At 37.3% G+C, this 17,308-nt stretch overlaps 1 protein-coding gene and 1 long non-coding RNA gene across 2 annotated transcripts in view; both read right to left on the reverse strand.

Annotated features, from left to right (window-relative positions):
* The window catches only part of LOC108261599 (NACHT, LRR and PYD domains-containing protein 3), a 619,868-nt gene that overhangs the window by 402,776 nt on the left and 199,784 nt on the right, over window positions 1-17,308 (reverse strand). The window lies entirely within an intron of this gene.
* Window positions 2,600-3,633, reverse strand: LOC108261195 (uncharacterized). The gene is made up of 3 exons (XR_001811386.3): window positions 3,504-3,633; window positions 3,289-3,344; window positions 2,600-3,195 (listed from the first exon to the last, which is right to left on the reverse strand). It is a non-coding gene; the product is annotated as an uncharacterized LOC108261195 (long non-coding RNA).

Here is a 17,308-nt window from a genome sequence, read left to right on the forward strand (position 1 = left end):
TCCATCCAAGGGTTTTCTCTCTCTCTCCCTCTGCCTCACCTAGGATTCTCTCTCCCTCTGTCTCACCTAGGATTCTCTCTCTCTCCCTCTCTCCAAGGGTTTTCTCTCTCACACCTAGGGTTCTCTCTCTCTCTCACTCTCTGTCTCACCTAGGATTCTTTCACTCTCCGTCTCACCTAGGATTCTCTCTCTTTCTCTCTCTGTCTCACCTAGGATTCTCTCTCTCTCTCTCTCTCTCTCTCTCTCTCTCTCTCTCTCTCTCTCTCTCTCGCCATCTCACCTAGGGTTCTCTCTCTCTCTCTCTCTCTCTCTCTCTCTCTCTCTCTCTCTCTCTCTCTGTCTAACCTAGGATTCTCTCTCTCTCCAAGGGTTCTTTCACTCTCTCCCCTTCGCACGCCCCCTCACACTCTTGCCCTCTCTGGATTTCTGTAAAGCTGCTTTCTAGCAATGTCTATTGTTAGAAGTGATTTATAGAAATGAAACTGATGTAAATTAATGTTTTATTTTTATCATGAAATAGAATGTTATTGATATTCTACTGACTGTTGTAATCTCAGAGATGCATGATGCCAAATCTGAGACATGTATAAAGCAAGTTTTTTTTGTGAAATGAAAACATGTTGGTGCTCATAAAATATCCTGTTTCTCAAAAAGTAGTGTGATTAATTGCTTTTAAATGAGCTATAACAGTCTGGAACAAAGTCTAATTTAAAAACTGTGAGGTCAGCATGAAAACTGTGATATTTAGGAACAACTTGCTTGATCTGATTGTTCAGGTAGTTAACCATCTCCTCCACCTGATCAGACCGATCCTTTAACACCAAATGCTTCATGAGGGGCCGAAAGTGCTCGCTCTGCATCAAGCTCTGGTATATTATAATAATATATAACAATAATAATATATATTAATATTATACTTGCTCAGTTATTTATTGAGAAATATGATCCAGTATTACATATCTGTGAGGGGTAAAAGTATGTGAACTGTTGTTTTCAGTAAGCGGTGTGAGCTCCTTGTGCAGTAATAACTGCAGATAAACGTTTGGGGTAACTGTTGATCAGTCCTGCACATCGACTTGGAGGATTTTTATCCCGTTCCTAAGTCCAGAACAGCTTCAACTCTAGGATGTTGGTGGGTTTCCTCACATGAACTGCTTGCTTCAAGCTCTTCCACAACATTTCTACTGTATTAAGGTCAGGACTTTGACTTGGCCATTCCAGAACATTAACTTTATTCTTCTTTAATCATTCTTTGGAATGACACGTGTGCTCAGGGTTATTGTCTTGCTGCATGACCCACTTTCTCTTGAGATTCAGTTCACAGACAGATATCCTGATATTTCCCTTTAGAAATCGCCATCCTGGTCCAGATGCAGCAAAACAGGCCCAAACCATGATACTACCACCAGCATGTTTCACAGATGGGGTGAGGTTCTTGTGCTGGAATTCAGTGTTTTCCTTTCTCCAATCATAACGCTTCTCATTTAAACCAAAAATTCTATTTTTGTCTCATCCATCCACAAAACATTTTTCCAACATCCTTCTGTTTTGTCCACATGATCTTTAGCAGACTGCAGAAGGTCAGCACTGTTCTTTTTGAGACCACTGGCTTTCTCCTTGCAACCCTGCCATGTACACCATTGTTGTTCAGTGTTCTCCTGATGGTAGACTCATGAATATTAGCCAATGTGAGAGGGCCTTTAGCTGCTTAGAAATTACCCTGGGTTCCTTTGTGACCTCGCAGTCTATTACATATCTTCATTTTGAGGAGATCTTTATTGGACCCTACTGCAGGGGAGGGTAACAATGGTCATGTATTTCCTCTGTTTGTACACAAACTAACTGTCTGTGTATTGGTGGAGTCCAAACTCTTTAGAGATGGTTTTGTAACCTTTTCCAGACTGATCAGCATTAACAACCCTTTTTCTGAGATCCTCAGAATCTCTTTTGTTCATGCCATGATACACTTCCGCAAACATGTTGTGAAGATCAGACTCTTACAGATCCCTGTTCTTCGTCATCCCATTGATTGAAGACATCTAACTCTAATTTCACTTTAAGATTAACTGCTGATCCTAGATGTTCACATACTTTTGACACTATCAGATTTGTAATATTGGATCATTTTCCTTAATAAATAAATGAACAAGTACAATCTTTTTGTCTCATTTGTTTAACTGGGTTCTCTTTATCTACTTTTGGACTTGTGTGAAAATCTGATGATGTTTTAGGTCATATTTCTGCAGATATAAATAAAAGTCTGTTTGCTGTACACACATTACCAGCATCCAGTGTTATTCAAAATAAAATCTTATCGCTTGATAGCGTAGAACCTCGTACTCCAAACACAAATCTGCTACTAGACGCGCAGCATACACACATACAGTAGAGACAAATATTGATTATAAAATAACAAGGTGTCTACAAGGTGAATGAGGCAGAGCAGCGCACAGCTGCGGTGTTCAAAGGTCAGTCTGAGACCAGATCTTCCCAACAGCTGAGAAAAGAACAACAACAATAAAAAAAGACAGACTAATGTGCTCATTCTAAACATTATCGTTTTTATTGTAATAACTTCTACAGGGACTTCTACAGGGACTTCTACAGGAAGTCTACTGATTATTCAGACTAGTCGCTGCAGCCCCAAACACAAGTTATATGAAGTGTAACTATATACAGATAACGTTATTTAGTATTAATGTAATAAATCATTGTGTACTTTGTTTTTCTTTAAAAAAAAAGTTAGTGTTAGGTTTTACACACCAGTATAATGTGTCAAGTCTGATACGTAACGCTTAGTTTTCCAGATATACTTTCCTCATATGGGACGAGGCGTATGAATGAATGCTGACATTCATTCATCCAGTAAATGAAAGGTTTGTTGCAAATGAACATGACGATAAACTGCTGTCCATCAGAAATTGTAGGAGGCAGGTATACATGTATATGGGCTTGGAGGGAAGGTAGTGTGAAGGAGTTATAAATAATAATTACAGTGTTACTGTACATGTAAACTTTAGAGCTTTGATTTTACCCACTGGCCCTTTAAATTATACTAATACTGTATAAAATGGAAAGAAATCATATACATGCTGAAGCTACAGCTATATAATTTACATTTGTCTCTGCACTCAGGATAGGACTGAGGAAACGTGCCTCATATCCATGGAGTGCATCTGCAGCAAATACACCACTCTGAAAAACAGAAGAAAAGAAATGTGCATATAAAACACTTTACTCTGATGGGAAAAAGAGCTGTGAAGTATAATGGACGAGTTTTTAGTTCACCTCATGAGATCAGGATCCTCAGTAAGATCAGTCACAGAGTCCTGGTACTGGAGGTCCTGTAGTGACAAACACTGGTACTAATAATCGCTCAATAATCTGGGCCTTTATGGGGGTTTTAAAGATTTAGTTGCTTTGTTTGATAAGATGCTTTGAGAATTATTCCTCAGTCTTCAGCCAACATTTAAAGTAACTGCGTGTGTTTGAAAACCTCTTACCTTGCCATTTGTCTGCCCTGGTGTGCAAAGCCACTTCTCTAGAAGGATATTACGGATCTTAAGAAGGTCAACACCGTTAATGGGTGCGATCTCTTTAGCCACTGCGTGAATGTCTGGTCAGGCAAACGAAAGTGCCACAGAAAAGATGTGATGAGTAAATGCTGTCGTTAAGAACTGTTTAAAGCAGCCTTTTGTTATGCACCCTAGGGCTAGGGGTCGACCGATAGTGGATTTTACTGATACCAGTAACCAAGTCGGGCAGAAGTTTTGTAAAACTGATACTGAATGAAAACACTCGGAGTAAAATATTCCTGAACTTTATTACAAAAATAAAGTACTGACTGAACCATGAAAATGTACTGCACTTTTTAAAATAAAATATAATATATTAACTATTAATAAACGTTAATGTAATGTAGCACTCTGTTAGATTTCCAAGTATCTCAGGAATCTCATATTTATGTCTTCAGATCTCCATCAGCCCTATCAGCCTGTTCTACCATTACTTCTATTAACTTTTAGTTCTGTGCTGCTATGAGCTAGAAAGTGTGGTTTACCGCAGAGTTCAGGCCTGGAGAGTCCAAATGAACATACACACACACACACACACACACACACACACACACACACACACATGAATGTTCACAGAGACTTCTGGTTTATTTCATGCAAAACAAAAGTATTTATACACATTGATAAGAAGCAGTGCGTTTCTACTGGTCCAGGTGTCAGACAGATTCAAACAAAGCACACAGCACATGGTCATAATACAAAATATGTCCTGTGTCATGTTGACATGGAAATACATAATATAACCAAAGATAGCAGTTGATCAGCTTATTTAAGGAGGTTATTAAATGAATACAAGGTAATTAAACGAATACATTCATCATAGGTATTTGATAGCAGTTCATAATATAAGAGTACATGATAAGAGAATTTCCCTTCACACTCCAAATAACAAATAAAAATAGAGATGTCCAAAATGAATTAAAAAACACTTCAAATAACAAGAATGAGTGTTTATTTCTCCTCTAGAGGTCACTCTCGTGCTGCATAATGACATCGGACAGTTCTCAGCCGCTCCTGCAAGGGACGCAGTCGAGCTCTACCAAGGGCTGCATGGTTCTCAATGAAATAGGAAACTTTTTTTTCAGTTTGGTCAAAAGCTATTGACCAAAAAACAGTTTGGTCAATAGCGATGGGAAGGAAAGACATCATTGTAAAATTTGTTTATAAACAAAACACTAAAGATTCATCTATAAAAGAATTAAAATAAAAACTCATACATATATAGATTTATTTTATAAAGCATCTTATTCCTGTGGTAACAAACCTGTAGCGTATCAGACTTCAGCAATTTGTGTGCGAGGTCCAAGCTGAATTTCAAACACACGGTTCTCTCTGCACCTGTAAACAAAGCAGCGGGGCAAATTTCTATATTTATAATAAATAAATCTATTCATGATAGATTAATATAATCAGTGATTAGACAAGGTTTATAGAGGCCAATTGTAACAAAACTCAGTGGACCGGTTTGACTCTTGACCCCAGAGGTCTGTGCTCAATTTGAACCCAAACGGTCACTGGGAGGCACCATCACATTTTGTTTTGTGTGTGGATTTTATATCATGTGATGTTTCCCACAAACACAAATTCTTTACATCAAATTGTAGATCTCCTTATTTTGAACAACTGTGCCTCAAGAACCACTGCTGTCAGTCAAATTGCTGTCAACTCATACTTACATGCACACACATTATGCACACACATGAACTGGTGTGACTAACAGACCAGATCTTGTGCGATTTGTAAAAATAAATAAATAAAGTTATTATATGGGCACAGTGACAGGGGCACCTTCATAAAGTTTTGCATAAGGTCCCCAGATGTTTAGGACAGTCACTGGATTTAGTCGTATCTTCTGGTTCTAGTTAGGACTCTAGCAGCTGCATTCTGGACTAACTGGAGTTTATTTATATTCCTACTGGAACATCCAGACAGTAAGGCATTACAATAATCTAATCCAGAGGTGACGAATGCATGAACTAGTATTTCCGCATCATGTAGTGACAATATGTTTCTTATTTTAGAAATATTTCTGAGATGAAAGAAGGCTATCCTAGTAATATTATCTACATGAGCATCAAATGATAGGCTGGAGTCAATAATCACTCCAAGGTCTTTAACTGCTGCACATGATGAAACAGAAAGACCATCCAGAGTAGCCATGTGATCAGAAAGATTTCTTCTAGCTACACGTTAGGCCTAATAAAAGTATTTCTGTTTTATCAGAATTAAGTAGAAGGAAGTTGGTTAACATCCAACGTCCAATGTCCTTTACACAATCCTCAACTTTACTAAGCTTCTGTCTGTCCTCTGGCTTCGCTGAAACATACAGCTGTGTATCATCAGCATAACAGTGGAAGCTAATTCCATGTTTATGAATAATTCGACCTAGGGGTAACATATATAAAGTAAAGAGCAGTGGGCCTAAAACAGAACCCTGTGGAACTCCAAAAGTAACCTCAGTACGCATGGAGAAGTCTCCATTTACATCTACGAACTGATAACGATCGGTCAGATAAGACCTGAGTCAGGAGAGGACTGTTCCCTTAATACCAACAACATTTTCTAATCTATCAAGGAGAATAGTGTGATCTATAGTATCAAAAGCTGCACTAAGGTCGAGTAACACAAGCAGCGAGACACAACCCTGATCGTAGGTCAGTAGAAGGTCATTTACTACTTTAACTAATGCTGTCTCTGTGCTATGATGAGGTCTAAATCCTGATTGATACATTTCATGAATGTTATTCCTATCTAAGTACGAGCATAACTGCTTTGCTACAACCTTTTCTAAAATCTTAGAGATGAAGGGGAGATTTGATATTGGTCTATAGCTGGACAATTGAGACGGATCAAGATCAGGTTTTTTAATCAAGGGTTTAATAACTGCTAATTTAAGTGATTTAGGTACATAGCCACTGCTTAGGGAAGAATTGATCATATTTAGAAGTGGTTCAATTACTACTGGACAAATCTGTTTAAAGAAACATGTAGGTACGGGATCTAGTATGCAAGTTGATGAATTGGCTGAAGAGATCAATGTAGCTAGTTCGGTCTCTCTAAGCGGAGCAAAACACTCTAAACATTGATCTGATATCGCTACATTGTCATGTAATGGGTTTGTTACAGTACTGTCCGGTTTTAATTTAATGGCCTGTATTTCACGTCTAATATTTTCAACCTTATCAATGAAAAATTTCATGAAATCTTCACTGCTATGTAATGATTGTGATTGAGTGTTTCTCTCTGTAGTGGTTTTATTCCTAGTTAATTTTGCTACTGTGTTGAAAAGGAATCTAGAATTGTTTTTGTTGTCTCCTATTAAGGTGGAGAAATTGATTTTTCTAGCATCGCCAAGAGATTTCCTATATTTCAGTAGGCTCTCCATCCATGCTGTTTGAAATATCACCAGTTTGGTTTGACGCCATTTACGTTCTAATTGTCGAGTTGTCTGTTTTAAGGTTCGCGTTTGATCATTATACCAGGGTGCTAATTTTTTTTCTCTAATTATTTTCCTTTTGAGTGGAGCCACTCTATATAGCGTGTAGCGGAGTGTTGACTCCAAGCTTTCAGTCACCTGATCGAGTTCTATGTGATCTGATGGTGATCCAAATCTAATTGATGTTTCTGTGAGGTTATTTATGAAACTCGGTGCAGTAGCTGATGTGTAGGTACGTTTTACGCGGTAGCGAGACGAGGTGGAAATATTATGATCAATTCGTATTATGAACGAGATAAGATAATGGTCTGAGACAACTTCAGACTGCGGAAAAATGATATTTTCTATACTTAGTCCGTATGTTAGTATGAGGTCAAGAGTGACAATTATTGGCACCCCTATGAATCCATGAGAAATACAGTATCTCACAAAAGTGAGTACACCCCTCACATTTTTGTAAATATTTGATTGTATCTTTTCATGTGACAACACTGAAGAAATGACACTTTGCTACAATGTAAAGTAGTGAGTGTACAGCTTGTGTAACAGTGTAAATTTGCTGTCCCCTCAAAATAACTCAACACACAGCCATTAATGCCTAAACTGCTGGCAACAAAAGTGAGTACACCACTAAGTGTAAATGTCCAAATTGGGCCCAAAGTGTCAATATTTTGTGTGGCCACCATTAAGTTCCACTGCAGTGGCTTAGTAGGTGGCTTTGTACTCAACCTATTTGCATTAAAGGAATTAGATATCATTTTATGTTAACAATGTTTTCCCCTTCACATATTGAAGCCATTGATTTCTAATAATTTGACAATTATATGAGTGTACGATATTGACCCATAGGGTAGATACAAGTAAAAAGCAGATGCAATTTGTCAACTTTGCTCATTTATTTATCATTAGTAACCACTTCATCCTGCTCAGGGTCGAGGAGGATCCAGAGTTTATCCAGGATTAATGGGCAAGAATCAAGAATATATCTTACATCAGTCCATCACAGGAGACCACAGACACACACACAGACACAGAATCACAGACTCATTCACACCCTGGGGCAAGATAGCATAGGAGATCCACCAACCAGTAGGTCTATGTGTGGTGGGAGAAAACCTGGAGGAATCCTGCACAGACGCAGGGAGAAACTGCAGTTCCACATAAACAGTATCCTGAGCTCAGGATCGAATCAGAGAACATGGAGCTGTGAGGTAAACTGGTCTACATGAACCATACTCATACACAATATATGGTAAATCCACTTGGAGGAAGGAGTGGGGATGATTCATTCATTAATAATTATTAGGGCTGCAACTAACCATTATTTTCATAATCGATTAGTTGGCCGATTATTATTTTAGATTAATCAGATGGGGCGGGGCAAACTTTCAGTACCATTTCTTCTTATTTGAAATAAAATCCACAAACTGAGTGTTACTTCAGACTAAAACTTTACACAAGTGTTTGTCCAATACAGAAAAGAACCCAATTCAAACACACACACACACACACACACACACACACACACACACACACACACACACACACACAGCAGAATATGTATTATTAATTAGGACTGTAGTTTAATTCAGTGCTTTTTGTGCAGCCATGAAAATAATGCATAAATACTATAAAATAAATTATATAAAATTTTGTGTTTTAATTAGACATTACAGATCTTACTCGCGCTACACTCTGTATCAGTGTGTCTACACCACGCGTGATCGCAACGCGGCCTCGTTACTAACACATCACTTCCGTTATAATAAACAGAATTTACACTGAATTTAAGCAGCGTGCACCAGTTTCCCCTGCCTCTTACACACAGTGGATATGAACATAATTTTGTGCTCCACGGTGTTTAATATAACATGCTCCCTGCATTTCTGATTTTCTTCCTCAGTCACATGATGATTTCTCCTCCATCTGATGGAGACTGACGTCATGTTGGGAATAATAGGTAACGCTGACAGAGAGTAAACTGGAAAAAGTCAGTGTTGGTGACTCTGAGTGTCTGCTAATGCTTGCGTACGTATGACGTCATGCGTCATCGTGACTTATACTACCGGTTAGTAAAAAAATCACTAGTGATACATTTGAGATGATATTACCTTTCTAAAATCCACACAGTAGATTATACACACAGTAGAGTACATAGTGCATAGTATAAGTGTACAGTACTTAATTTGGGACACAACTTTAGTATTTACTCCCCGAAGCGTGTTTTCTGAACAGAAGTAACGTAATGCCAACCATCTAATCCATAATGAGATTCATTACAATAATTTTCATCATCGATTATTATCCATTTTATCGATTAGTTGTTGCAGCTCTAGTGCCAATATATAAATATAAATGATTTGACTCTTTTTTTGACCCAGTGTAAAATGTTAAAGAGCTATCTCTATATCTCTAGATATAACCATGCGGTATGCTAGATGGTGGTATGCTGTGTTCAATAGGACTATGTGAGCACAAACAAACACTGAAATCTAAGAATGTTTTTTTTAAAAAGATAATTAATAAAAATGTGTCCTCACAGGTCTGTTAAAATTTTTAACATATAACAGGTAGTGCAATAATGGAAAAAGGGTATAAATGTAAACATAACATGCTATGACTGAGTATTCAGCAAATTAGCTTATACCAAATATGATCATAGCAGTTATAGTGATAGCAGCCAGGTAAAGTGTATATAAAGTGTATATAGTGACAATAAATTAGATACTATGTTTTTTATAATACAGTACAGTATAATTCAGTTGTTCTATTAGCGCAATTTCAACCAAAATACAGTTGAGTGTAAAAGTTTGTACCCCCTTTTGGTTTCTTTTGGACAGAAGGGTGTTAAATGTCCTAAACACTACAAAATTTGACTGTAAGTAGAAGTTAATTTTATTATCAGACTCAGATATCCATGTTAATATTTTTAATACTGCTCATTACTGTTAAATGACTTGAAAGAGTCAACACATGGGATGGTCATGGCAGGATCTTGATTTTGTGGTCAGTAAACCAAATGTGTTGATTTTGATGTGTGTTTTGGATCACTGTCCTGCTGGAAGATCCAACCACGGCACATTTTAATTTTTCTGGCAGAGGCAGTCAGGTTTTTATTTAATATCTGTTGATATTTGATAGTCCATGATGCCATGTATCCTAACAATATGTCCAGGTCCTCTGCCAGATAAACAGCCCCAAAACATTAAAGATCCACCACCATAGTTAACTGTGGGCATGAGGTACTTTTCCATATGGTTAGGGTGAAGTCAGCTAACATGGGCCACTTTTTGGAAAATGATTTATAATACCATCAAATAAGCTATCATGTCTCATCATCTCATCAAATCATTATCTATAATGATATTTTTATAAATTAGCATGGGCCTCTTCAATATAAATTTCTTTTAAAAATATGAAAAAGTATAATTGTTTTAAAATTATTAGGGTTAGAGTATCGGCAGGAACCCTCTTGAGCCACAACACAATGTTCAGGCAAATTGGGCCGGCTGTTCAGTTAACATGGGCCAATATAAAAAGATAACAGGTAATTTCGACTGAAATCATTTTAATTTTAACAGTAAATTGATAATATTGTGTTCAGTGTGCCATAGCAGCAACACCGTAAATATATTTCATTTAATAGAAAGCACATCTTCTCCACAGCTCTCGTGGTACAATGAGTTGCACTGACAACAGCACACCCTAAATGTTCCCGCTGCATTGAATGCTGAAGGACTGTCGTGGTCTTTCCTTTCTCCCCAGCAGTAACCTCTACACAGGGTTTACTCACCTCCCCCACCACACGAGTAGAGTAAAACTGATCTTGTAGGCCAAATACATCACAATTCCACAGATGTGATGGAACATCTCTGATTGCAAGTTCCTCCAGCAGGTCTTCATACTGTGGAAACCACTTTCCTAACACACTACATTGCTGTATGGTTCAAGCTGCTTGGTTTGTTTCCTGCTCTCCAGGTCCTCCCTCAGTAGAGTAGAGGTTGATGGTAAACTAACTGGTTTCTCTTCCATTATTATTTGTAGTTCCTTAGTTAAATCTGTGACCATAGGCACTTCTACTGTTTGTTCTGCATGTTGTTTTAAGTTCCTTTCTCCCCTTTTTCCTTTAGGACCAGCCTGTGTTGGGGTTAATGGAAGTCTGGCTTTCCTCTCTCTACCGAACCCCCTATTTTCCCTTACGGTCCCCACATAGGAACCCATAACAGGTTACGTACTCGGTTTAAGAGGTGGAAACGATTCAGGGTCATTGAAGGATTCAGCCAATGGGGTGGGTGACTTTTTTGGCATTTCTGTTAACATTGATTTCAGGGTCTGTGCTGAACTCGCTGTGAATTTCTTTCTATACCTTGTTTTGCTCCAGGTTACTGCTCTGTTGAAAGCCTGGATGTCCAATTCTCTTACTTCAGACAAAATGGTTGCTATTACTTCATTGTAGTGTTCTTTTAAGATCTCTATATTATTGTCCATCCACTGTGCTGTGTTTTGATTGACCTTTTCCAGTGTTGACTGGTTTGGAGATGGTTTAATGAAAGATTTTGTGACCTGTCTGAACATACTTGGTGGATAAGGATTAGCCGGTGTTGTGGCCGCCAGAATTTCTGAATGATGTAGAGCCTGTAACAATTTGAAATATTTTGTCAATGTTAAATCTACAGCAGTTTTTGATTTGAGACACCTTGAATTTGGTTTTCACTTACATTTGCAGGTTCCCTTATTGGTCCAGAGTCAGCGAAGACTTCAAATCTATTGTGCATAATGCATAATGTAGTGTAGTGTGTTGTGGATAAAAATGACATGAAATAAACATGAGGGACACTTAGTATGTGTAATATGTAATTGCAAAATCATCGCGAGTGGTATTGGCAGGCAAACAGAATGGATAGGGAACATCTCCAACTGGAAATCTAAAAAAGGTCCATCGAGGAAAGGAATTCCGTATTATAAACTGATGTTTTCCGACTTCACTAACAAATTTAAAGATCTAAACATCGATTGGGTGGAAGACTCGAGCAAAGAAATACATCTTTTAATTGTTGATCGAGTTTATAGTAACCCTGTGGCTTTCAGAAATTTGGAGGAAGACCAAAACAAAGAATGTCTCCAAAATTTACAGAATAAAATCCTATCTGAACACCTGAGAGATACAACTTGGTTAGTCACTGTAAGAAGGCTCCCAGTAAGAGCGGTTGTAAAATGGAGCTGTTTTGTAAAAACCAGTAAATGCCCGATGCCTAACTGTAATGAAGAGGAAACACTCGAACATTTCCTGTTAGAGTGTTATCGCTCTAAAGAAACATGGGATAAAATAAAAATCATTGGTCTCAATATAGAAATAAATATGAACTCAATTTTCTATGGCATTTTTAAAGAAAATTGTAGCAAGACTCAGCATGACTTCATTTGGTTTATAATATGTTTGACTAAATCTAAACTCTGGAAAACAAGAGCCAAAATGACTATAAATCAAACGTTTATATCCAGTGATGTTGTTCTCAAAGACATTCAAAAAGAGCTAAGAAGATTAAAAAGCAGCACATCTTGGTTTAAAGACTCTTCAGTGTGGGACTCTATTTGCGTGTAATTGTACCTTGACTATGTAAGTATTTTTTTTCTTTCTTTCTGAATATGATTTTGTCATATCGGGTGGTAAGGGACTTGGCAAAGTAGGCGCTAAGCGTCACCGCAAGGTGCTTCGCGATAACATCCAGGGGATTACCAAGCCAGCTATTCGCCGTCTGGCTCGCCGTGGTGGTGTAAAGCGTATTTCTGGTCTGATCTATGAAGAGACTCGCGGTGTGCTGAAGGTGTTCCTGGAGAACGTGATCCGCGATGCCATCACCTACACCAAGCATGCCAAGAGAAAGACCGTGACCGCCATGGATGTGGTGTACGCCCTGAAACGCCAGGGGCGCACTCTGTACGGCTTCCGCGGTTAAACGCTCTAACACCGAACGACGCGAACACCTCCACGCGCCTCTTTGCCGAGTCCCTTACCACCCTTGCTTTTTTTTAAAATGAATTTTATTGAATTTATACAAGATTTACAATCTTACATAAAGTCATATTCAGAAAGAAAAAAAAAAATACTTACATAGTCAAGGTACAATTACACACAAATAGTGTTAGAAAATGGAAGGGGGTGGATGGAAATCAGAGTGAAATTTCATTATCCTGAGTATCCAGTTACACAAATGGAGAGGTGAGTTTAGATTTGGCTAAATAAATCATACAATCTAGAAACAAACAAGTGGGATATAATCAGTGGTTGATTTTAGACATAATCATTCCTGATAGTTCTAATAATTCTGCTGTTGGTTTGAGTTGAGCACTGACAATCAAATTAAAAGAAGATGAAGCCAGCATTTCGTGGTTTAGGTTTTTTTTTTGTTTGTTTGTTTGTTTGTTTTTTACAGTGGAATGATAAGAAGAAATCCTCAGAGACAGCTACAGTGTCCTCCCATGAATCCATGGCTAATCATAGGCTGAAGTGTTTCAGAGACATTCTGGACATTTTTTCTGTTTCTGAAAGCAGGACCTCGCACTCGCCGGGCAGTACTGGCCATTCTCTTCTACGGAAAGTAGCGAAGGTTTGTCCGAAAAGTCGCTAGATATGTCGCTAGATGCTTAAAAAAAAAAAAAAAAGTTGCTAAAGGCGTCTGAGAAGTGGACCGAAGCTGTCCCTGTTAAAATGAATGAGTGAACAGCAGGAGGAGGAGGGGCTGCAACAGGGAGTCATATTTTGAGTGAAAGGATTGTATTCGTGTTCTTTTGAAAATAAACCCTTTAAAGTGATTGTTATTTTTTATTTATTGACTTTTTATCATTCAAGCACTTTTTAACCACTGTTACATAAAAAATGGCTATTTTCAAGGTTTTCCAGTACTTAAATTTCCAAATGCCAAATTCAAGCACCTTGTACAAACCCTGTGGTAATAATTTTTCATGGATACATTTCCCAAACAAACAAACTAAAAAACTTCTAGTACTTCTAATTAATAAAGCTATAACATCAGTTAGCTAGTATTTTCAAGTGCTACACCCAAACCTCACACATTTGATGTTTTTTTTCTCTTTTTGATCTTTGAACACACACTTCTTCTTCTTCTTCTTCTTCTTCTTCTTCTTCTTCTTCTTCTTCTTCTTCTTCTTCTTCTTCTTCTTCCGCTTCTTCTTCTTCTTGTTTCAGATATATTTCTGCCACCTGTAAGTCAGAATGGCAAAATTCTTGACTGTAATATCACTCAGGTAAAAGAAATAAATCAATGAATTAATAAATAAGTAACAGTAAACTGATTTTCTGCTATTTTCATGGAACTATTAATAGAGATTTTAGTGTATTTAATACAAATTATATCACACTGCTGTTGCACTCTGGAATCTGATAGGTCAGAAGGTCTGAAGGTTGCAATTCATATCTCAGGTATATATTAATGTGCTCATTGTAATAAGTTATCCTTTCTATGATAGCAAATCATTCACAGAGACTTCTCTGGCAAACATTCCACATAATCAAAGTCTAATAATAAACAGATTTGTGCTGTACTACTTTAATAAAAACTTTTAGTCGTTGATATGGTGAAGCTATCTATAAGGAGGTGTTTATTTAAGATTTATGGAAAGAGACTCGGGCCACAGATTTCTCCAGATTCTCTGAATTTTTTCATGATATGATGTGCTGTAGATGATGAGATATTCATAGCCTTCACAATTTTACATTGAGGAGCATTATTCTGAAATTGTTCCACAAATTGTAGATGTAGTTTTTCTCAGATTGGTGTACAGAGGCCCATCTTTACTTCTGAAAGACTCTGCCTCTCTAAGATACTCTTTTTATACCCAATCATGTTAATGACCTGTTGCCAGTTAACATAATTAGTAGCACAATGTTCCTCCAGCTGTTTCTTTTTAGTACTTACTGTTCCAGCCTTCTGTTGCCCCGTCCAAATTATTTTGAGATGTGTTGCACCCATAAATTCAAAGTTACCTATTTTTCCCTGCTTTTTTTGTCTTTTTATATTCGCGGAGAACGCATTTAAATGACAACTCCGTCTAACATACACAAAGGCTCTTTTAAGAGTCACTTCACTTCATTCTTGTTGCAATGTAATAATGTATGATACATTACCTTAATCTTTGAAATTTCAACTAACATTAGAAATAAATTTCTATTCTCATCACTGCTCCTACACAGCAAATTGAGCAGAGTTAAATTTTTGGTGTTTATGAATAGAATCAATCTACCTCTACTTGGAATTGCTCTAACTCTGTATGTTGTCTAATCTGTTAGATTTCACACTGTACCATGAAACAGTTGGTGTCAAAATGGAGTGTTATAACTGTTTTCTAGAAATCAACTCTGATAGTGTCACCCCTTTGGTGGAACGCACCAATAGGAGTGACTGATCTAGATCAGACTGAGCGACTTTCCAGTATCGGCAGAAGATGGTGGGTGAGGATGCATCATCTTCAGTCCTGGATTTGTTCCCTCGTTTCCTTGATGTACCTGGATTGGTAAGAAAATCTTTAGCTTTGGAAGTAGTTTTGAAAAGGAAATTTTCTCTGTAGTTATTAAATGAGTTCACTGGTACAGTAGAGAAAGGAGTTGTTCAGTGATCACCGTAACACCAACAGGCCGGTCCAAACTGAGAAATTCAACGTTCTAATCTTTTATATCCCAAATGTATGCATAAATAACACAGCAGATCTGAATTTTTAGTATTTGACCTTTCATCCATTTATGTCCGTTATGTTTAAACCTGTATAAACCTTGTTTATAGATCGACCAGGATTTCTCCATGATGTTTGGTGACGAAGTGTCTCAGAAGTTCCTGGCAAAGTGGTCAACATTCTTCAAGCCAAAAATCATTGCAGACTGCAAAACTCTTAAGAATATGGGCGAGCTGCTGTCAGGAACTGAACCTGAATCTGAGGACTACAATGGTTAGTATAAACTGTTTTGTATTTTAAAAATGTTCCAGTCTTTAAAAAAATAATTAAATAGAGATTGCTGCAGCGAGATTAACAGCCTTGAAGATGTTCACATGTTTTGTATGTAAATCACACCTCAGAACTTGTTTGGTTCTTTGTCAACATTTAAAATTTCAACATGGTTTATATCCTAGCAAAAAGTTACATTTAAAATGTGTTGAGCCAGGTCGCCCGTTATAATTTTGTGCTTATAGTGGCTTCCGAAATCACCTCAGCAAGGTACATAGTCACACTATTGATCAAGAGATTGATACTAATCAGGATCTTTCCACTCAGGATATGAGGCGGAATGTTCAAATGATCGCCCTCTCGGATCTCTCGGATCGGACCTCTTATCCATATGTGGTGAATGTGATTTGAAGCTAAGCACCATATTTTCAAAAGATGTTGCAAAAATTTCAAGAATCTCATTAAATCATTATTGAAGCAATATCAACGTCAATTGGCATTTAACTATGAAAATGATTGTTTTAGAAGGTTTGAATTTGGTCCTACATCAAAAACCATCTGTAACTTGCAAGGTGGGGAAGAACTCAGTGAGACATTATATTTAGAAGCCTGTTTGAGTGTTACAAGTACAAAGTGGGTCAGACATTATGGTACTGAGTATCAGGTTGGTGTGTTCATATGCACTGGATGTACCTATGATCTCCCTGTGTTCAAAAAGATCTGTGAGATAATAATATATGAAGAGTGCTTTCATTATTTCCTGCAATGTAAAAACGATGTACTATGATGACCACTTCAATGCATACTGTATAGAAGATAACCAAATGGATGAGTTTTCTGTCATCTCTGTGAATGAACTGACACACTTTAGGCCATTTGACCAGCAGTGCTCTAATGAGAATAAACAAAGAGAGTACATAGTGCCCAATTGTTATATTTAGAAAGACTTGACCTGAGGGGTCAGTAATGTTAACACCCTTGAAAAAAAAAAAAACTATTATAAAGCAACCAACCTGTTTTTTTTCTTTATTTGCCTTTTAGATTTGTAATCATTTAAATGTTATTTTAATTGTGCAGTAGCATATTAACACTTTATAGTGTTAGAGGCAACTCATTTAATAGTATGCAATTAACACTATGAGATTTAATGAATTACTCCTATGAGAATTAATTTCTAACACTACACACTGGTGTTGAGAAACTAACACTTGAGTAGTGTTCAATTTCAACTATACAAAGAGTTGATGTGAACTCTATTAAAGTGTTAAAATGACACTGTGGAGTGTGGACCCCTCCGGACACTTTAAAAGTGTTGAAATGAAACTCCAATAGAGTGGAT

The sequence above is a fragment of the Ictalurus punctatus genome, unplaced genomic scaffold, assembly GCF_001660625.3.
Source record: "Ictalurus punctatus breed USDA103 unplaced genomic scaffold, Coco_2.0 Super-Scaffold_100056, whole genome shotgun sequence".
Classification (NCBI taxonomy): domain Eukaryota; kingdom Metazoa; phylum Chordata; class Actinopteri; order Siluriformes; family Ictaluridae; genus Ictalurus; species Ictalurus punctatus.